The sequence below is a fragment of the Rhinoderma darwinii genome, chromosome 4, assembly GCF_050947455.1.
Source record: "Rhinoderma darwinii isolate aRhiDar2 chromosome 4, aRhiDar2.hap1, whole genome shotgun sequence".
In the NCBI taxonomy this organism is placed as follows: Eukaryota; Metazoa; Chordata; class Amphibia; order Anura; family Rhinodermatidae; genus Rhinoderma; species Rhinoderma darwinii.
In genome coordinates this window covers 310017528-310041158 of record NC_134690.1, presented here as the reverse complement: position 1 = coordinate 310041158, position 23631 = coordinate 310017528, and the positions used below count along the sequence as shown (strand labels likewise).

Below are 23631 nucleotides of genomic sequence, written 5' to 3'. Positions count from 1 at the left end.
CCCCCCCACTCCAGTAATGACCGTCAGCCCCCCACTCCCAGTAATGACCGTCAGCCCCCCACTCCCAGTAATGACCGTCAGCCCCCCACTCACAGTAATTACCGTCAGCCCCCCACTCACAGTAATGACCGTCAGCCCCCCACTCACAGTAATGACCGTCAGCCCCCCACTCCCAGTAATGACCGTCAGCCCCCCACTCACAGTAATGACCGTCAGCCCCCCACTCACATTATAATGACCCCTCAGTAAAGCCACCATCAGCCTCCATCCCCCCAGTAAAATGACCATCAGCCCCCTCCAGTAAAGCCACCATCAGCCTCAGTCCCCCCGCCCCCCGATAAAATAACCATCTGCCCCTCTAGTAAAGGGACCATCACAGACAGAAAGTGTGATTACCCCTGGGGAAGGAATAAATAAGGAGGTATAAGAACAACAACTCCCAGCATGTCCAGGATGTTATGTGATATCAGAGAAAGTTTACAGGAGGAGGTATAAGAGGAGAGGACTACAACTCCCAGCATGTCCAGACAGTATGGGATATCAGAGGACATTACAGGGAGGAGGTATAAGAGGAGAGGACTACAACTCCCAGCATGTCCAGACTTAGTATGGGATATCAGAGGACATTACAGGGAGGAGGTATAAGAGAAGAGGACTACAACTCCCAGCATGTCCAGGCTGTTATTATGGGATATCAGAGGACATTACAGGGAGGAGGTATAAGAGGAGAGAACTACAACTCCTAGCATGTCCAGGCTGTTATTATGGGATATCAGAGAGGACATTACAGGGAGGAGGTAGAAGAGGAGAGGACTACAACTCCCAGCATGTCCAGACTGTTATTATGGGATATCAGAGGACATTACAGGGAGGAGGTATAAGAGGAGAGAACTACAACTCCTAGCATGTCCAGGCTGTTATTATGGGATATCAGAGGACATTACAGGGAGGAGGTATAAGAGGAGAGGACTACAACTCCCAGCATGTCCATGCTGTTATTATGGGATATCAGAGGACATTACAGGGAGGAGGTATAAGAGGAGAGGACTACAACTCCCAGCATGTCCAGGACGTTATTATGGGATATCAGAGGACATTACAGGGAGGAGGTATAAGAGGAGAGAACTACAACTCCCAGCATGTCCAGACTGTTATTATGGGATATCAGAGGACATTACAGGGAGGAGGTATAAGAGGAGAGAACTACAACTCCCAGCATGTCCAGGCTGTTATTATGGGATATCAGAGGACATTACAGGGAGGAGGTATAAGAGGAGAGGACTACAACTCCTAGCATGTCCAGGCTGTTATTATGGGATATCAGAGGACATTACAGGGAGGAGGTATAAGAGGAGAGAACTACAACTCCCAGCATGTCCAGACTGTTATTATGGGATATCAGAGGACATTACAGGGAGGAGGTATAAGAGGAGAGAACTACAACTACCCACATTCCCCTGGCTCCATTTCTCACACAACTGCTAAGAAAGTAAAGAAAACCGCACTTACCCTGCCCAGTGTTAATGGCTCCTCTCCCTCCGTCAGGCTTCTAGTGGGAAGCTGTGGGCGGTGCTTGTAACAGACGTCCGCGCGTCACGCCTGCTACAACGTCGGGGGCGGAGCTTGTAGCAAAAAAAAAAAAAAATGTCAAAAAAAAATTCGATTATTTATTTTTTTTTTGCCGTGGATGAGCCGCGGCACCCCTGAACAGCTCTCGGCACCCCGGTTGGGAACCACTGGTATAGATTATATAATAGCCCCACAATATAAAAGCCAAGAAAAACCAAAAGGCTCCCGCACTGCGTTCTTCCAGGTTATGTATCGCCCCCTTGTGGCTAATAGAAGAAGTACACCAAATGTTCAAACCATCGCTAAAGCCAACAAAACTATATCCTGATGTTTGATCTCCCACAATCTATAATAATTATAATACACGATCACCGCGCGGTCTCAATGACGTCATCAAGACCTCGGGCTGTAAAGAAAAGCCTGTTTATACCCCTGGGTTCCAGGATGGGTCTATTTTAGGCTCGATGGGTTTCTATCAAGTTCTATAGAAAATGCTTAGAAACGTTGTGATATTAAAAAAATAACTTTTATTGACATTAAGACCCCTTTACCAATGCCGATAATCATACGAGCGCTTGTTTTCGATCACAGGCAGCGACGATCAGACGATAAACTGCACTCATTGGTCAGCTGATCACATCTTTTATGCATCCCAAAAAATCCTCGTTGTCCACAGCGTACAAACAGGGGATGTGCTGCCGACAATACGTAAACTGTACGAGCACGGACCATCGTATTAACCATCGCTCATCCCCGTACAGCGTGCGTCGGCTCGTGTAAATGAGCACCGAGTCACTGGATACATCGTTGATCGTGCAAGTTCCATCTAGTGAAAATCTGTAAACAGGGAGGAGGGGGATGCAGCTGCAGTTTCTTATGCCCCACGCACGCGACCGTATTTTTCATCAGTAATTACAGCAGGGACTCTCCCATAGAAGTCTATGGGCGCTTCCGTAAATATGGGCGGCTATGGATACGCATCCGTACTCTGACCATATTTATGGAAGCGGTGCTATGCAACATGCTGATGACATCATTTGCATCCTCCCTCTTTTTTTGTACGGATCCGTATATACCGATGCAATATGGACAGTTTTTCGGGATAGATGAAAACACGGTCGTGTGCATGGGGCCTTACTTGGTGTTGCAATGATGGGGGAGGGGTAGCGGCTGGTACTTGCTAGTTATACTATTACTGATATACTCATTAAAGGGGTCTTCCCATCAGACACATTTATGACGTATACATAGGATGTCAGAAAGATGAGGGTCCCACCTCCGGCTTTGTCTGATCTGTTTCCGTAACTCCCATAGTAGTGAATGCGGGTCCCAGAGGTGGAACCCCAATCTACCTGACATTTATGACATATCTGCTCGTTTGCTCCGGTCACACGGAGCTATGGATAACACGGAGCTATGGATAACACAGAGCTATGGATAACACGGAGCTATGGATGACACGGAGCTATGGATAACACGGAGCTATGGATAACACGGAGCTATGGATGACACGGAGCTATGGATAACACGGAGCTATGGATAACACGGAGCTATGGATGACACGGAGCTATGGATGACACGGAGCTATGGATAACACAGAGCTATGGATGACACGGAGCTATGGATAACACGGAGCTATGGATAACACGGAGCTATGGATGACACGGAGCTATGGATAACACGGAGCTATGGATAACACGGAGCTATGGATGACACGGAGCTATGGATAACACGGAGCTATGGATAACACGGAGCTATGGATAACACGGAGCTATGGATGACACGGAGCTATGGATGACACGGAGCTATGGATAACACGGAGCTATGGATAACACGGAGCTATGGATGACACGGAGCTATGGATAACATGGAGCTATGGATAACACGGAGCTATGGATAACACGGAGCTATGGATAACACGGAGCTATGGATAACACGGAGCTATGGATGACACGGAGCTATGGATGACACGGGGCTATGGATGACACGGAGCTATGGATGACACGGAGCTATGGATGACACGGAGCTATGGATGACACGGAGCTATGGATAACACGGAGCTATGGATAACACGGAGCTATGGATAACACGGAGCTATGGATAACACAGAGCTATGGATAACACGGCGCTATGGATGACACGGAGCTATGGATAACACGGAGCTATGGATAACACGGAGCTATGGATGACACGGAGCTATGGATAACACGGAGCTATGGATAACACGGAGCTATGGATGACACGGAGCTATGGATGACACGGAGCTATGGATAACACAGAGCTATGGATGACACGGAGCTATGGATAACACGGAGCTATGGATAACACGGAGCTATGGATGACACGGAGCTATGGATAACACGGAGCTATGGATAACACGGAGCTATGGATGACACGGAGCTATGGATAACACGGAGCTATGGATAACACGGAGCTATGGATAACACGGAGCTATGGATGACACGGAGCTATGGATGACACGGAGCTATGGATAACACGGAGCTATGGATAACACGGAGCTATGGATGACACGGAGCTATGGATAACATGGAGCTATGGATAACACGGAGCTATGGATAACACGGAGCTACGGATAACACGGAGCTATGGATAACACGGAGCTATGAATAACACGGAGCTATGGATGAGGGCGAGCGGTCGTTACTCCGATCGCTCGTCCCCAAACGTTATTATCATGTCGGCAGCGCGTTTTTCTGTTTACACAGGGAGATGCGCTGCCGACAACAATAATATTTCACTTTTTTAAAACGATACGACCAGCAGATGATTGGGTGTTTGCTCGTTCATCTGCGGATCGCTGCCCTTTTTACAAAGCGCAATTATCAGCAACGAGCGTTATATGAACACTTGTCTGCCCGATAATCGTCCTGTGTAAAGAACATTTTAGGCTAAGTTCACACTGAGTTTTTTGACGACTTTTTTTTACGCGGAAACCGCGCCGCAAAACTCGTCAAAAACTGCCCTATAATGCCTCCCATTGATTTCAATGGGAGGCGTCGGCGTCTTTTTCCCGCGAGCAGTAAAACTGCCTCGCGAGAAAAAGAAGCGACATGCCCTATCTTCGGGCGTTTATGCCTCTGACCTCCCATTGACTTCAATGGGAGGCAGAGAAAGCGTATTTCGCGGTGTATTATGCCCGCGGCGCTCAATGGCCGCGGGCGAAAAACGCAGCGAAAATCGGCGTGCAGGGAGAGGAAAATGTGCCTCAAACTTCCAAACGGAATTTTGAGGCAGATATTCCTCCTGCAAAAAACTCTGTGTGAACATAGCCTTAGACTCATGTCCTGGTTACTACACTTCAGTGGAAAGCTACCGGCAGTTGCCACTAGGGGGAGCTACTGTAAATGTATTTATATTGTGCTAACTGACGTTAACCCCTTAGTGACCATCCCATTTTAGGCCCTAATGACCGAGCTATTTTATTCGTTTTTCTATAGTCGCATTCAAAGAGCTCTAACTTTTTTATTTTTTCAGCACGCCACAGGTGTCTCATATATTTTATTAGAAATGGGCAGTGAAAATGAAAAATGACATTATTTTCCAATAAGACGCAGCATTAGTTAACATTTTTTCATTTTCTCAACAAATAATGGAGAAAAAGCAACTTCTTCAGAGTAGGGAAATACCCCACACGTGGTCATAAACTGCTATTTGGACACACAGCAAGGCTCTAAAGGGAAGGAGCGCCATTTAGTATTTGGAGTGGAGATTTTTGTAAGATTCGTTTTTTGACACCATGTTGCATTGAGCTATTGTAATGGCAGGAAGGAGGTGAAGGGAACAAGTGAGCCCTAATCTACCCACCGCCCTGTCCCTGCCTACTTGCAACGACCCGCCCTAGGCGACGGGGTACAACTTGGCGGCGGTCCCTACGCTGTCTAAGTGCAAGGGAGACAAACAGGGAACACGCAAGGGAATACAGTAGCCCACGGAACGCCGCGAGGAAACGGAGGGTTAATGAGCCAGTCAGGATCAGGAAGTAGTGGAGTATACAAACGGGAGCACGGAGCAGAAGCAAGCCAGGGGTAGAGCAACGCAGGATAAACGGAACTGAAGCAAAGCAGAAGCACGGCAGAAGCAGGCTGGAGCAAGGCAGCAGTGGGGCCAGGAATCCAAAAAGAATAACAAGCAAGGAGGAAGAGAAAACGTCAGGTATAAATGGACAGGGGGCGGAGCTAACTCTGACTGACCAGGCCGCGATAGGCTCTCCCACTCCTGAGCCTGCCACCCTGATTGGTGGGAGCAGGTGTCAGTCTCAGAGGTCTGGCCTCAGGTGTCGACTGATTAATCCTGGGAGTATACCCAGATGTAGTACCTGGCAGATCCTTTACAGTACTCCCCCTTTTATGAGGGGCCACCGGACCCTTACTAAGAGGACCCGGTTTAGTGGGGAAGAGAAGGTGGAACCTCCTTATCAATACCCCAGCGTGAACATCTCGAGCAGGTACCCAAGTCCTCTCCTCCGGCCCGTATCCTCTCCAATGGACCAGGCACTGGAGGGAGCCCTGGATCATCCTACTGTCCACAATCTTGGCCACCTCGAATTCCACCCCCTCAGGGGTGAGAACGGGAACAGGAGGTTTCCTCGAGGGGGACCAGGACGGGGAGCAGCGTTTCAGGAGGGAGGCATGGAAGACGTCGTGTATGCGAAAGGATGGGGGCAGCTCCAGACGGAAGGATACAGGGTTGAGGACTTCAATGACCTTATAAGGTCCAATAAATCGGGGAGCAAACTTCCTGGACGGGACCTTAAGGCGCAAGTTCCTTGACGACAACCACACCAGATCCCCGACGACAAACCGGGGGTTAGCAGAACGTCTACAATCAGCCTGAATCTTTTGTACGCTCTGGGACGCCTCTAGGTTCTTCTGAACCTGGGCCCAGACTGTGCACAGTTCCCGATGAACGTCCTCTACCTCGGGATTATTGGAACAACCAGGGGAAACGGAGGAGAACCTAGGATTAAACCCGAAATTACAGAAAAACGGGGAGACCCCTGACGAGTTACTGACCCGGTTATTCAGGGAAAATTCGGCGAGGGGAAGGAATGAGACCCAATCAAATTGACAGTCAGAAATGAAACACCTTAAATATTGTTCCAGGGATTGGTTAGTCCTTTCCGTTTGGCCATTAGTTTCGGGATGGAAGGCGGAGGAGAAGGATAGATCAATCTCCAACTTTTTACAAAAAGCTCTCCAAAATAAGGAAACAAATTGTACCCCTCTGTCCGAAACTATATTGACCGGGGCCCCGTGGAGACGCAGAATGTGTTTCACAAACAAAGAAGCTAACGTCTTGGCGTTAGGTAGTTTCTTAAGGGGCACAAAGTGGCACATCTTGCTGAAGCAGTCTACTACCACCCACACCACCGACTTGCCCTGAGATGGAGGCAAATCGGTGATAAAATCCATGGAGATATGGGTCCAAGGTCTCTGGGGAATGGGCAAGGAAAGTAGTAAGCCCGCAGGTCGGGACCTAGGGGTCTTGGACCTAGCACAGACCTCACAAGCGGCGACGTAAGCCCTAACGTCTTTAGGCAACCCAGGCCACCAATAGTTTCTGGTAATGAGGAGTTTGGTACCCAAGATGCCAGGATGACCAGATAGAGCGGAGTCATGGTTTTCCCTGAGTACCCTTAGCCGGTATTGCAGGGCGACAAACAGTTTGTCCCCAGGGAGGTTCCCGGGAGCTGAACCTTGATCAGCTGCGATGTCAGAGGCTAAGTCAGAATCAGTGGCAGAAACAATTATACCAGGGGGTAAAATACAAGCAGGATCCTTCTCAGAAGGAGGATTAGCCATGAAACTACGTGACAGTGCATCAGCCTTAATATTTTTGGACCCAGCCCTATAGGTAACCAAGAAATTAAATCTGGTAAAGAACAGTGCCCAACGAGCTTGTCTAGGATTAAGCCTCCGGGCAGATTCTAGGAAAACCAGATTCTTGTGGTCAGTAAGGACCGTTACCTGGTGTCTGGCCCCCTCCAAGAAGTGACGCCACTCTTCAAAAGCCCATTTAATGGCTAAAAGTTTGCGGTTGCCAATATCATAGTTACACTCCGTGGGCGAAAACTTCCTAGAGAAGTAAGCACAGGGGCGGAGATGGGTGAGGGAGCTGGTACCCTGGGACAAGACGGCCCCCACTCCCACCTCGGACGCGTCAACCTCCACAATAAATGGCTCCCTTTGGTTGGGCTGAACCAGCACGGGGGCCGAGATAAAGCACTTCTTGAGGGTCTCAAAAGCCTGGACGGCCTCAGGGGGCCAATGGAGGACATCAGCACCCTTGCGAGTGAGGTCCGTAAGAGGCTTAGCGACGACCGAGAAGTTGGCAATAAATCTCCTGTAATAGTTAGCGAACCCCAAAAAACACTGTAGCGCCTTCAGGGAGGCAGGTTGGACCCATTCCGCCACAGCCTGAACCTTGGCAGGGTCCATGCGGAATTCATGAGGAGTGAGGATTTGACCTAAAAATGGTATCTCCTGTACCCCAAACACACATTTTTCGGTCTTCGCAAACAGATTATTTTCCCGAAGGACCTGGAGGACCTTCCTGACATGCTCCACGTGGGAGGACCAGTCCTTGGAAAACACCAGTATGTCATCAAGGTACACTACAAGAAAATTACCCAGGTAATCTCTCAGAATTTCATTAATAAAATTCTGGAAGACGGCAGGGGCATTACACAACCCAAAGGGCATGACTAGGTATTCGAAATGACCTTCGGGCGTGTTGAACGCAGTTTTCCACTCATCCCCCTCTTTGATGCGGATAAGGTTATATGCCCCCCGTAGATCGAACTTAGAGAACCATTGGGCCCCCTGAACCTGATTAAAAAGATCCGGAATCAAAGGAAGGGGATACTAGTTCCTTACTGTGACCTTATTCAAGTTCCGATAATCAATGCACGGCCTAAGACCACCATCCTTCTTCCCCACGAAAAAGAAGCCAGCACCTACAGGAGAAGTCGAGGGGCGAATGAAACCCTTGGCCAGGCATTCTTGGATATACTCCCTCATAGCTTTACGTTCAGGACATGAAAGATTAAATATCCTCCCCTTAGGAAGCTTGGCACCAGGCACCAAATCGATGGCGCAATCGTAATCTCTATGAGGGGGCAACACCTCGGAGGCCTCCTTAGAAAACACATCAGCGAAGTCCTGAACAAACTCAGGAAGCGAGTTTACCGCCTCCCGGGGAGAAATAGAGTTAACCGAAAGACATGACATCCGGCAATCACTACCCCATTTGGTGAGATCCCCAGTATTCCAATCAAACGTGGGATTATGCAGCTGCAACCAGGGAAGACCTAATACCAGATCGGACGATAATCTCTGCATCACCAGTACAGAGCACTGCTCCAAATGCATGGAGCCAACACGGAGTTCAAAAACAGGAGTATGCTGAGTAAAATAACCATTAGCAAGAGGAGTGGAGTCGATACCTACTACAGGGATAGGATAAGGTAAATCAATAAATGGCATTTTTAGAGACATAGCAAATTCCACAGACATGATATTAGCAGATGAGCCCGAATCCACGAAGGCACTGCCAGTGGCAGACCGGCCAGCAAACGAGACCTGAAAGGGAAGCAAAATCTTATTGCGTTTAGTATTAACGGGAAATACCTGTGCGCCCAAGTGACCTCCCCGATGATCACTTAGGCGCGGAAGTTTTCCGGCTGCTTATTCTTGCGCCTGGGACAGGTGTTCAGTAGATGCTTGTCGTCCCCACAATAGAAGCAGAGACCATTCTTCCTGCGAAACTCTCTACGTTGTCGAGGGGACATGGAGGCCCCGAGTTGCATAGGTACCTCCGAGTCCTCCGTGGAAGAGCGAGGAGACGGGACCTCGGGGGGAATCGCAGGGCAGTCAGAGGGGAAAACATTGAAACGTTCAAGCTGACGTTCCCTGAGACGTCGGTCAAGTCGTACTGCTAGGGCCATAACCTGGTCTAGGGAGTCAGAAGAGGGGTAGCTAACCAGCAGATCCTTCAGGGTGTCAGATAATCCTAACCTAAACTGGCACTTTAGGGCCGGGTCGTTCCACCGAGAAGCTACGCACCACTTTCTAAAATCAGAACAGTATTCCTCAACAGGACTCCCACCAGGAGAGGTCACCAGCTGACTCTCGGCTAAGGCAGTCCTGTCAGTCTCGTCGTAAATGAGACCGAGGGCAGAGAAAAACCGATCAACGGAGGAAAGTTCAGGGACGTCAGGAGCCAAGGAGAAGGCCCACTCTTGGGGCCCTTCCTGGAGTCGGGATATAATGATACCCACCCGCTGGTTCTCGGAACCTGAGGAGTGAGGTCTTAGGCGGAAATAAAGTCTGCAACTCTCCCGGAAGGAGAGAAAAGTCTTACGGTCCCCTGAGAACCGGTCAGGTAACTTGAGGTTGGGTTCTAAAGGTGAGGTGAGGGGTACTACAAAGGCAGCGTCAGACTGATTGACCCTCTGAGCCAGGGCCTGGACCTGTAGGGAGAGGCCCTGCATCTGCTGGGTCAGGGTCTCAAGGGGGTCCATGATAACGTCAGCGTAGAAGAAATGGTAGACTAGGTAAGGGCTTGTTATTAGCGCTTGTTATTATGTAATGGCAGGAAGGAGGTGAAGGGAACAAGTGAGCCCTAATCTACCCACCGCCCTGTCCCTGCCTACTTGCAACGACCCGCCCTAGGCGACGGGGTACAACTTGGCGGCGGTCCCTACGCTGTCTAAGTGCAAGGGAGACAAACAGGGAACACGCAAGGGAATACAGTAGCCCACGGAACGCCGCGAGGAAACGGAGGGTTAATGAGCCAGTCAGGATCAGGAAGTAGTGGAGTATACAAACGGGAGCACGGAGCAGAAGCAAGCCAGGGGTAGAGCAACGCAGGATAAACGGAACTGAAGCAAAGCAGAAGCACGGCAGAAGCAGGCTGGAGCAAGGCAGCAGTGGGGCCAGGAATCCAAAAAGAATAACAAGCAAGGAGGAAGAGAAAACGGCAGGTATAAATGGACAGGGGGCGGAGCTAACTCTGACTGACCAGGCCGCGATAGGCTCTCCCACTCCTGAGCCTGCCACCCTGATTGGTGGGAGCAGGTGTCAGTCTCAGAGGTCTGGCCTCAGGTGTCGACTGATTAATCCTGGGAGTATACCCAGATGTAGTACCTGGCAGATCCTTTACAGCTATAGTACCAGTACAGTGGTACCCCCCGAAAAATTACCCCATTTTGGAAACTAGATCCCTCAAAGAATTGATCTAGGGGTGTAGTGAGCATTTTGACCGCACAAGTGTTTTGCAAATGATGAGTAAACAATAGATGTTGCAGATTGAAAATGGCTTTTTCCACAAATATGCCATTTCAGTGCCCAATGTGTTGTGCCCAGCTTGTACCACCGTAGACACACATCCCATAAATTGTTAAGCGGGTTCTCCAGAATACACCATATGTGGTCATAAATTGCCGTTTGGGTACACTGCCAGGTTCAGTTGGACCACCATTTGGCTTTTGAAGCGCAGATTTTGCTTGGTGTATTAGTGGTATTTCAGCTTATAATGTGGGGGCATATGTGAACTGGGCGGAGTACATCAGGGTATATGTAAGCTGTGATATACACTAAAGACACAGAGGAGCATACTAGCCAAAATTTAAAGAAATAAATTTTATTAAACATATATAAACAAGTATGAAAGATAAAAAGGTACAGAGCTGGACATAAGGACTCTGAGTAGTTACACTAAAACACAGAAAGCAACAATCTCTCTATATTGCAAAAAATGAAGGGCAGTAGCAATACACAAGTTAAAGTGGACGGACAAATGTATTCATAATGCCAGTCATATACATCGACATTACAGGACAACAATGGTATGCATAAGTTTCAAAAAAGTGACATATCATAACGCTCAGGTGATGCATGACCTATAGATATGCAGAAGTCTGAAAAAGGTATAAGAGCCATCAGTCATATCAGATGAAAGAGATGCAAAGACTGTTGCCAACTTAAGCCAGAAGTCCACCCACTATTACAGCAACTTACCCATGGTAATCGATAGATGCAGAGAGTCGAGCTAGTGTCAGTTGAAAAACCCCAACGCGCGTTTCGCGATGTGCTTCCTCAAGGGGTGTAGAGTGTCTAAAGAGATGAGAGGTATATGTAGCGCAAGCCCCAGGTGAGTCGAGTGGAACTCAGTCCAATGAGATTCCGGCGCACGTCATCTGTCGAGACCGGAAATGAGGCATGCCCCACTTCCAGCCCCCAGCACTGGAGCGCACACCAGGAATCCCCGACGCGTACAGGGATCCCGGGCATGCGCAGTGCGCTACAGGGGGCAAGGAAGAGGGCCGGCCGCAAATCAGCATCGCACAGAGGGCGCGCGCACCTGATTGGACGGAGAGCACGGGGGGGGAGGAGAAATATATATCATTGTCCTACTGCCTAGGGATGAACTGTATCGGAACCTCTCCATTATAGACCGAAGGTACAGTAGTTAGAAAATAGACAAATGTCTGATAAACACTGTTGCACGTACACTGTCAAAGACACATTAATAAAAGAAAATATCTATGAGAACCAAACCCATAAAAGAATAAAAAAAGGGGGTGGTGTATATCTAACCGTGAAATATAAGATCCACGACATATATAAAATATGAAGGGAAAATAATGATGCAACCATAGGGAATGGCTAGAACAAAAAATTGCAGTGAGTTACAAACACAATAAGGTGACATTACAGACGCCTAGGATCATAAAATATGAATAAAAAAGTGAAAATATGAATATATAAGGAAGTATAAAAATAGTAAATAAAAATGAAAATAAATAATAAGAAAAGAAAATTAAGAAATAGAATAGAATTAAAACACAAAACAGAAAACTAAACAGTTACATAAATAAAAAAAGTGTATCGAATATTGCAAGTATTAATATACTGCGAATAGCAAGAAAAAACATACATGAGTCATTACATGTAACATGCAATATGTAAACAGAGATAATATTTATTTAGACACAGGTCATGTAGTCGAGGAAATATGTTATATCCCCCGTAAAAGATGGAGTACGAATAGACAAAGATTCTTCTCCCTCCGTGTTCCAGAGTATATACAAATCAGGAAGGACGAGTTCTCTTCACAGGGAGCTGTCAGAACTATGATATAGCAAGTACCTATAAAATTACGAAAAACAGACACACACAATTAAAATCCTAGTTAAAAACCAGTGAAAATAAGGGATTCTAAAGAAAAGAGGTGAAATTAAGTTGTTCGTTAAGACCAACGGGAGTCATGGATCCCAATTTTACAATCCACATACACTCCCTTTGGGCTAGAACCTTCCTCAAATTACCCCCTCTGATGCCACAATGAACATGTTCAATGCCACGAATCATCAAAGAAACAGGATTACAGTTGTGAAATTGTTTAAAGTGTCTGGGCAGCGTTTTCAGCTGTCCAACATCACTTATAGTTTTCGCACTAGAGATATCGCGAACATGTTCCCTTGTACGAATCCTCAACTGCCTAGAAGTCAGGCCAACGTAGATCTTAGGGCATGCGCATAGTGCATAATACACAACATGTGTAGAGCTACAGGAAATGTACTCCCTGATTTTAAATGTTCTTAATCCATCAGCTGTTGAGAAATCCTTAGCTCTACAGATGTTCGGGCACGCAACGCATCCCCCACATGGGAAACATCCAATAGTGGGTTCCCGCGGGCCAAAAGGGTTGGTGTGTTTTGGTACATAATGACTCCTAGTAAGAAGGTCCTTAAGGTTTTTACTCCTTTTGGCCGTCATCGTGGGTTTTAGGGGAAGATATTTAGCTAGGCTCGGTTCTGATCTCAAAATCGACCAGTGATGTTCAAGGATTGATCTTATTTTGTCCCATTGGCTATTATAAGTAGTAATGAAACGTACATTGTTGTCTACTGGTCGATATGTTTTAGTTCTTAAAAGGTCACTTCGCGGTGTTCTCCTAGCCCTGCTATACCCCGCTTTAATAAGACGTGTACTATACCCTCTGTCAGTGAATCTCGATTTTAATTCGTCTGATTGGCGCTCAAAGAGTCTGTCTGTGGAGCAGATCCGCTTCATCCTGAGAAACTGCCCAACCGGGATGGCTTTAACTGTTGGACGAGTGTGAAAAGATGATGCATGCAGGAGAGAGTTGACTGCTGTGGATTTCCGGTGAACATCCGTCTGAAGAAATCCATCACAGTCAGCAAAAATCAGAACATCCAAAAAATCAATTTGCTGTTTATGAGATTTATATGTCAGCTTGATATTGTACGGATTCAGATTAAGCTGCTGCATAAACCCAGTCAACTCACTCTCCGACCCCTGCCAAATGAACAATACATCATCAATATATCGTAACCAACACTGCACATGTTCAGCGGCCCGGGCGCCACCCCCAAGGAAAACCTGCCTCTCCCAAAGACCGAGAAACAGGTTTGCATAGGATGGCGCGCAGGCCGCGCCCATGGCAGAATTATAAACACACAAACCAGTCCAAATAGCACGTGTGGGGCTGGATGCTTAAGGTATAGCATACTACCCTAATAAGAAAGAGGGCAACTCCCATATATAATGATATACACTAAAGACACAGAGGAGCATACTAGCCAAAATTTAAAGAAATACATTTTATTAAACATATATAAACAAGTATGAAAGATAAAAAGGTACAGAGCTGGACATAAGGACTCTGAGTAGTTACACTAAAACACAGAAAGCAACAATCTCTCTATATTGCAAAAAATGAAGGGCAGTAGCAATACACAAGTTAAAGTGGACGGACAAATGTATTCATAATGCCAGTCATATACATCGACATTACAGGACAACAATGGTATGCATAAGTTTCAAAAAAGTGACATATCATAACGCTCAGGTGATGCATGACCTATAGATATGCAGAAGTCTGAAAAAGGTATAAGAGCCATCAGTCATATCAGATGAAAGAGATGCAAAGACTGTTGCCAACTTAAGCCAGAAGTCCACCCACTATTACAGCAACTTACCCATGGTAATCGATAGATGCAGAGAGTCGAGCTAGTGTCAGTTGAAAAACCCCAACGCGCGTTTCGCGATGTGCTTCCTCAAGGGGTGTAGAGTGTCTAAAGAGATGAGAGGTATATGTAGCGCAAGCCCCAGGTGAGTCGAGTGGAACTCAGTCCAATGAGATTCCGGCGCACGTCATCTGTCGAGACCGGAAATGAGGCATGCCCCACTTCCAGCCCCCAGCACTGGAGCGCACACCAGGAATCCCCGACGCGTACAGGGATCCCGGGCATGCGCAGTGCGCTACAGGGGGCAAGGAAGAGGGCCGGCCGCAAATCAGCATCGCACAGAGGGCGCGCGCACCTGATTGGACGGAGAGCACGGGGGGGGAGGAGAAATATATATTATTGTCCTACTGCCTAGGGATGAACTGTATCGGAACCTCTCCATTATAGACCGAAGGTACAGTAGTTAGAAAATAGACAAATGTCTGATAAACACTGTTGCACGTACACTGTCAAAGACACATTAATAAAAGAAAATATCTATGAGAACCAAACCCATAAAAGAATAAAAAAAGGGGGTGGTGTATATCTAACCGTGAAATATAAGATCCACGACATATATAAAATATGAAGGGAAAATAATGATGCAACCATAGGGAATGGCTAGAACAAAAAATTGCAGTGAGTTACAAACACAATAAGGTGACATTACAGACGCCTAGGATCATAAAATATGAATAAAAAAGTGAAAATATGAATATATAAGGAAGTATAAAAATAGTAAATAAAAATGAAAATAAATAATAAGAAAAGAAAATTAAGAAATATAATAGAATTAAAACACAAAACAGAAAACTAAACAGTTACATAAATAAAAAAAGTGTATCGAATATTGCAAGTATTAATATACTGCGAATAGCAAGAAAAAACATACATGAGTCATTACATGTAACATGCAATATGTAAACAGAGATAATATTTATTTAGACACAGGACATGTAGTCGAGGAAATATGTTATATCCCCCGTAAAAGATGGAGTACGAATAGACAAAGATTCTTCTCCCTCCGTGTTCCAGAGTATATACAAATCAGGAAGGACGAGTTCTCTTCACAGGGAGCTGTCAGAACTATGATATAGCAAGTACCTATAAAATTACGAAAAACAGACACACACAATTAAAATCCTAGTTAAAAACCAGTGAAAATAAGGGATTCTAAAGAAAAGAGGTGAAATTAAGTTGTTCGTTAAGACCAACGGGAGTCATGGATCCCAATTTTACAATCCACATACACTCCCTTTGGGCTAGAACCTTCCTCAAATTACCCCCTCTGATGCCACAATGAACATGTTCAATGCCACGAATCATCAAAGAAACAGGATTACAGTTGTGAAATTGTTTAAAGTGTCTGGGCAGCGTTTTCAGCTGTCCAACATCACTTATAGTTTTCGCACTAGAGATATCGCGAACATGTTCCCTTGTACGAATCCTCAACTGCCTAGAAGTCAGGCCAACGTAGATCTTAGGGCATGCGCATAGTGCATAATACACAACATGTGTAGAGCTACAGGAAATGTACTCCCTGATTTTAAATGTTCTTAATCCATCAGCTGTTGAGAAATCCTTAGCTCTACAGATGTTCGGGCACGCAACGCATCCCCCACATGGGAAACATCCAATAGTGGGTTCCCGCGAGCCAAAAGGGTTGGTGTGTTTTGGTACATAATGACTCCTAGTAAGAAGGTCCTTAAGGTTTTTACTCCTTTTGGCCGTCATCGTGGGTTTTAGGGGAAGATATTTAGCTAGGCTCGGTTCTGATCTCAAAATCGACCAGTGATGTTCAAGGATTGATCTTATTTTGTCCCATTGGCTATTATAAGTAGTAATGAAACGTACATTGTTGTCTACTGGTCGATATGTTTTAGTTCTTAAAAGGTCACTTCGCGGTGTTCTCCTAGCCCTGCTATACCCCGCTTTAATAAGACGTGTACTATACCCTCTGTCAGTGAATCTCGATTTTAATTTGTCTGATTGGCGCTCAAAGAGTCTGTCTGTGGAGCAGATCCGCTTCATCCTGAGAAACTGCCCAACCGGGATGGCTTTAACTGTTGGACGAGTGTGAAAAGATGATGCATGCAGGAGAGAGTTGACTGCTGTGGATTTCCGGTGAACATCCGTCTGAAGAAATCCATCACAGTCAGCAAAAATCAGAACATCCAAAAAATCAATTTGCTGTTTATGAGATTTATATGTCAGCTTGATATTGTACGGATTCAGATTAAGCTGCTGCATAAACCCAGTCAACTCACTCTCCGACCCCTGCCAAATGAACAATACATCATCAATATATCGTAACCAACACTGCACATGTTCAGCGGCCCGGGCGCCACCCCCAAGGAAAACCTGCCTCTCCCAAAGACCGAGAAACAGGTTTGCATAGGATGGCGCGCAGGCCGCGCCCATGGCAGTGCCGGTAGTCTGCAGATAAAAGTGATCCTTAAACACAAAAAAATTATGGGTCAGAATATATTGCAGCAATTCTAAAATAAGATCACACATTTCTACGTCCCGGTTGCTGGTCCCCAGGAAGAAGCGGACCGCCTCCATCCCATCACAATGCCGTATACAGGTATAAAGGGACTCAACGTCTGCCGTGACCAAAAGCATATCAGGTTTTGCCTCATTTCCGGTCTCGACAGATGACGTGCGCCGGAATCTCATTGGACTGAGTTCCACTCGACTCACCTGGGGCTTGCGCTACATATACCTCTCATCTCTTTAGACACTCTACACCCCTTGAGGAAGCACATCGCGAAACGCGCGTTGGGGTTTTTCAACTGACACTAGCTCGACTCTCTGCATCTATCGATTACCATGGGTAAGTTGCTGTAATAGTGGGTGGACTTCTGGCTTAAGTTGGCAACAGTCTTTGCATCTCTTTCATCTGATATGACTGATGGCTCTTATACCTTTTTCAGACTTCTGCATATCTATAGGTCATGCATCACCTGAGCGTTATGATATGTCACTTTTTTGAAACTTATGCATACCATTGTTGTCCTGTAATGTCGATGTATATGACTGGCATTATGAATACATTTGTCCGTCCACTTTAACTTGTGTATTGCTACTGCCCTTCATTTTTTGCAATATAGAGAGATTGTTGCTTTCTGTGTTTTAGTGTAACTACTCAGAGTCCTTATGTCCAGCTCTGTACCTTTTTATCTTTCATACTTGTTTATATATGTTTAATAAAATTTATTTCTTTAAATTTTGGCTAGTATGCTCCTCTGTGTCTTTAGTGTATATCATTATATATGGGAGTTGCCCTCTTTCTTATTAGGGTAGTATGCTATACCTTAAGCATCCAGCCCCACACGTGCTATTTGGACTGGTTTGTGTGTTTATAATTCTGCCATGGGCGCGGCCTGCGCGCCATCCTATGCAAACCTGTTTCTCGGTCTTTGGGAGAGGCAGGTTTTCCTTGGGGGTGGCGCCCGGGCCGCTGAACATGTGCAGTGTTGGTTACGATATATTGATGATGTATTGTTCATTTGGCAGGGGTCGGAGAGTGAGTTGACTGGGTTTATGCAGCAGCTTAATCTGAATCCGTACAATATCAAGCTGACATATAAATCTCATAAACAGCAAATTGATTTTTTGGATGTTCTGATTTTTGCTGACTGTGATGGATTTCTTCAGACGGATGTTCACCGGAAATCCACAGCAGTCAACTCTCTCCTGCATGCATCATCTTTTCACACTCGTCCAACAGTTAAAGCCATCCCGGTTGGGCAGTTTCTCAGGATGAAGCGGATCTGCTCCACAGACAGACTCTTTGAGCGCCAATCAGACGAATTAAAATCGAGATTCACTGACAGAGGGTATAGTACACGTCTTATTAAAGCGGGGTATAGCAGGGCTAGGAGAACACCGCGAAGTGACCTTTTAAGAACTAAAACATATCGACCAGTAGACAACAATGTACGTTTCATTACTACTTATAATAGCCAATGGGACAAAATAAGATCAGTCCTTGAACATCACTGGTCGATTTTGAGATCAGAACCGAGCCTAGCTAAATATCTTCCCCTAAAACCCACGATGACGGCCAAAAGGAGTAAAAACCTTAAGGACCTTCTTACTAGGAGTCATTATGTACCAAAACACACCAACCCTTTTGGCCCGCGGGAACCCACTATTGGATGTTTCCCATGTGGGGGATGCGTTGCGTGCCCGAACATCTGTAGAGCTAAGGATTTCTCAACAGCTGATGGATTAAGAACATTTAAAATCAGGGAGTACATTTCCTGTAGCTCTACACATGTTGTGTATTATGCACTATGCGCATGCCCTAAGATCTACGTTGGCCTGACTTCTAGGCAGTTGAGGATTCGTACAAGGGAACATGTTCGCGATATCTCTAGTGCGAAAACTATAAGTGATGTTGGACAGCTGAAAACGCTGCCCAGACACTTTAAACAATTTCACAACTGTAATCCTGTTTCTTTGATGATTCGTGGCATTGAACATGTTCATTGTGGCATCAGAGGGGGTAATTTGAGGAAGGTTCTAGCCCAAAGGGAGTGTATGTGGATTGTAAAATTGGGATCCATGACTCCCGTTGGTCTTAACGAACAACTTAATTTCACCTCTTTTCTTTAGAATCCCTTATTTTCACTGGTTTTTAACTAGGATTTTAATTGTGTGTGTCTGTTTTTCGTAATTTTATAGGTACTTGCTATATCATAGTTCTGACAGCTCCCTGTGAAGAGAACTCGTCCTTCCTGATTTGTATATACTCTGGAACACGGAGGGAGAAGAATCTTTGTCTATTCGTACTCCATCTTTTACGGGGGATATAACATATTTCCTCGACTACATGTCCTGTGTCTAAATAAATATTATCTCTGTTTACATATTGCATGTTACATGTAATGACTCATGTATGTTTTTTCTTGCTATTCGCAGTATATTAATACTTGCAATATTCGATACACTTTTTTTATTTATGTAACTGTTTAGTTTTCTGTTTTGTGTTTTAATTCTATTCTATTTCTTAATTTTCTTTTCTTATTATTTATTTTCATTTTTATTTACTATTTTTATACTTCCTTATATATTCATATTTTCACTTTTTTATTCATATTTTATGATCCTAGGCGTCTGTAATGTCACCTTATTGTGTTTGTAACTCACTGCAATTTTTTGTTCTAGCCATTCCCTATGGTTGCATCATTATTTTCCCTTCATATTTTATATATGTCGTGGATCTTATATTTCACGGTTAGATATACACCACCCCCTTTTTTTATTCTTTTATGGGTTTGGTTCTCATAGATATTTTCTTTTATTAATGTGTCTTTGACAGTGTACGTGCAACAGTGTTTATCAGACATTTGTCTATTTTCTAACTACTGTACCTTCGGTCTATAATGGAGAGGTTCCGATACAGTTCATCCCTAGGCAGTAGGACAATGATATATATTTCTCCTCCCCCCCCGTGCTCTCCGTCCAATCAGGTGCGCGCGCCCTCTGTGCGATGCTGATTTGCGGCCGGCCCTCTTCCTTGCCCCCTGTAGCGCACTGCGCATGCCCGGGATCCCTGTACGCGTCGGGGATTCCTGGTGTGCGCTCCAGTGCTGGGGGCTGGAAGTGGGGCATGCCTCATTTCCGGTCTCGACAGATGACGTGCGCCGGAATCTCATTGGACTGAGTTCCACTCGACTCACCTGGGGCTTGCGCTACATATACCTCTCATCTCTTTAGACACTCTACACCCCTTGAGGAAGCACATCGCGAAACGCGCGTTGGGGTTTTTCAACTGACACTAGCTCGACTCTCTGCATCTATCGATTACCATGGGTAAGTTGCTGTAATAGTGGGTGGACTTCTGGCTTAAGTTGGCAACAGTCTTTGCATCTCTTTCATCTGATATGACTGATGGCTCTTATACCTTTTTCAGACTTCTGCATATCTATAGGTCATGCATCACCTGAGCGTTATGATATGTCACTTTTTTGAAACTTATGCATACCATTGTTGTCCTGTAATGTCGATGTATATGACTGGCATTATGAATACATTTGTCCGTCCACTTTAACTTGTGTATTGCTACTGCCCTTCATTTTTTGCAATATAGAGAGATTGTTGCTTTCTGTGTTTTAGTGTAACTACTCAGAGTCCTTATGTCCAGCTCTGTACCTTTTTATCTTTCATACTTGTTTATATATGTTTAATAAAATTTATTTCTTTAAATTTTGGCTAGTATGCTCCTCTGTGTCTTTAGTGTATATCATTATATATGGGAGTTGCCCTCTTTCTTATTAGGGTAGTATGCTATACCTTAAGCATCCAGCCCCACACGTGCTATTTGGACTGGTTTGTGTGTTTATAATATATATGTAAGCTGTGCGGAGTACATCAGGGTATATGTAAGCTGGGCGGAGTACATCAGGGTATATGTAAGCTGTGCGGAGTACATCAGGGTATATGTAATATGTGAGGAGTACATCAGGGTATATGTAAGCTGTGCGTAGTACATCATTATATATGTAAGCTGTGCGGAGTACATCAGGGTATATGTAAACTGTGGAGTACATCAGGGTATATGTAATATGTGCGGGTACATCAGGCTATATGCAAGCTGTGAGGAGTACATCAGGGTATATGTAAGCTGTGCGGAGTACATCAGGGTATATGTAAGCTGGGCGGAGTACATCAGGGCATATGTAAGCTGTGCGGAGTACATCATTGTATATGTAAGCTGTGCGGAGTACATCAGGGTATATGTAATATGTGAGGAGTACATCAGGGTATATGTAAGCTGTGCGTAGTACATCATTATATATGTAAGCTGTGCGGAGTACATCAGGGTATATATAAACTGTGGAGTACATCAGGGTATATGTAAGCTGGGCAGAGTACATCAGGGTATATGTAAGCTGGGCGGAGTACATCAGGGCATATGTAAACTGGGCGGAGTACATCATTATTGTAACGTCTATGGTCACGGCCCGACGATCGGTCGTTAACCCCGACGGCCGTGGCCATGGACAGCTTACCTGCCTCCAGCGTCGTCCCCCAGTCAGGCGCCGGCACTCTCTTCCAGATTCTGAGTGTCTCCGGCGGGTGCGCGCGCCCGCGCGTGCACGGCCTTAAAGGGCCAGTGCGCGCATTTTTGTAAAAAGCTGTGATCTGGCCCAGGCTATAAAAAGGGCTCTGCCCTCTTGCCCTTTGCCAGTTAGTTTTCCCGTTGTTCGTCTTACTTATGGTCTACCAGTGTCTTCCAGCCTCCCAGTGTACCTTGCTCCTGTATTCCGTATCCCGTATCCAGTTCCTGTGCCTACCAGCGTCAAGTGTCTTCTGCCACGCCAAGTGTCATCTGCCACGCCAAGTGTCTTCTGCCACGCCAAATGTCTTCTGCCACGCCAAGTGTCTTCTGCCATGCCAAGTGTCATCTGCCACGCCAAGTGTCATCTGCCACGCCAAGTGTCTTCCGCTTCATCGGATACTGCCCGCCACGTCTGGCGCCACCTGTCACATCTGCCTCCATCCGTGCTGTAGCCACAGCCACCGCCGGGACTATTTCAGGTACCCAAAGCATTACTGTCTGCCATTGACTTCCGCATAGACTGTGACCTGGTCAGCTGCCTCCCCGCTACGGCGGTGCGGCCTAGTGGGTCCACATACCCTGTGTCCGTGACAATTATATATGTAAGCTGGGCGGAGTACATCAGGGTATATGTAATCTGGGCGGAGTACATCAGGATATATGTAAGCTGGGCGGAGTACATCAGGGCATATGTAAGCTGGGCGGAGTACATCAGGGTATATGTAAGCCGGGCGGAGTACATCAGGGCATATTTAAGCTGGGTGGAGTACATCAGGGTATATGTAAGCTGGGCGGAGTACATCAGGGCATATGTAAGCTGGGCGGAGAACATCCGGGTATATGTAAGCTGGGCGAAGTACATCAGGGTATATGTAAGCTGGGCGGAGTACATCAGGGCATATGTAAGCTGGGCGGAGTACATCAGGGTATATGTAAGCTGGGCGGAGTACATCAGGGTATATGTAAACTGTGCGGAGTACATCAGGGTATATGTAAGCTGGGCGGAGTACATCAGGGTATATGTAATATGTGCGGAGTACATCAGGATATATGTAAGCTGTGCGTAGTACATCAGGATATATGTAAACTGTGGAGTACATCAGGGTATATGTAAGCTGTGCGGAGTACATCAGGGTATATGTTAGCTGGGTGGAGTGCATCAGGATATATGTAAGCTGTGCGGAGTACATCAGGGTATATGTTAGCTGGGTGGAGTGCATCAGGATATATGTAAACTGGGCGGAGTACATCAGGGTATATGTAAGCTGTGCGGAGTACATCAGGGTATATGTAATATGCGCGGAGTACATCAGGATATATGTAAACTGTAGAGTACATCAGGATATATGTAATATGTGCGGGTACATCAGGCTATATGCAAGCTGTGAGGAGTACATCAGGGTATATGTAAGCTGTGCGGAGTGCATCAGGGTATATGTAAGCTGGGCGGAGTACATCAGGGCATATGTAAGCTGTGCGGAGTACATCATTGTATATGTAAGCTGGGCGGAGTACATCATTGTATATGTAAGCTGGATGGAGTACATCAGGGTATATGTAAGCTGGGCGGAGTACATCAGGGCATATGTAAACTGGGCGGAGTACATCAGGGTATATGTAAGCTGGGCGGAGTACATCAGGGTATATGTAAGCTGGGCGGCGTACATCAGGGTATATGTTAGCTGGGCGGAGTACATCAGGGCATAATAGGATGATGTAATAATGGGGTGAATGAATAATCCATGGATTGGTGTGGTACGCTTTGAACCAATCCTTTATACACAGGCCGGGTTTATTGGGTATTATGCAAAATATCTGTGCTCCAGTATTGCCTAATCTTTGACTTCTTCACTAGCCCTATAAGCCGCACAAGGCCCTAAAGTTTCCTCATCTCCGATGCATCTACAGGGTCCACCTGTGGGGTCCAGCAAATGAC

At 45.9% G+C, this 23631-nt stretch overlaps 1 long non-coding RNA gene across 1 annotated transcript in view; it reads right to left on the bottom strand.

The window, feature by feature from the left end:
* The window catches only part of LOC142761197 (uncharacterized), an 88120-nt gene that overhangs the window by 2157 nt on the left and 62332 nt on the right, over window positions 1-23631 (bottom strand). The window contains exon 2 of the long non-coding RNA XR_012883544.1: window positions 1510-1622. This is a non-coding gene — a long non-coding RNA (uncharacterized LOC142761197). The remainder of the gene's footprint in view (window positions 1-1509; window positions 1623-23631) is intronic.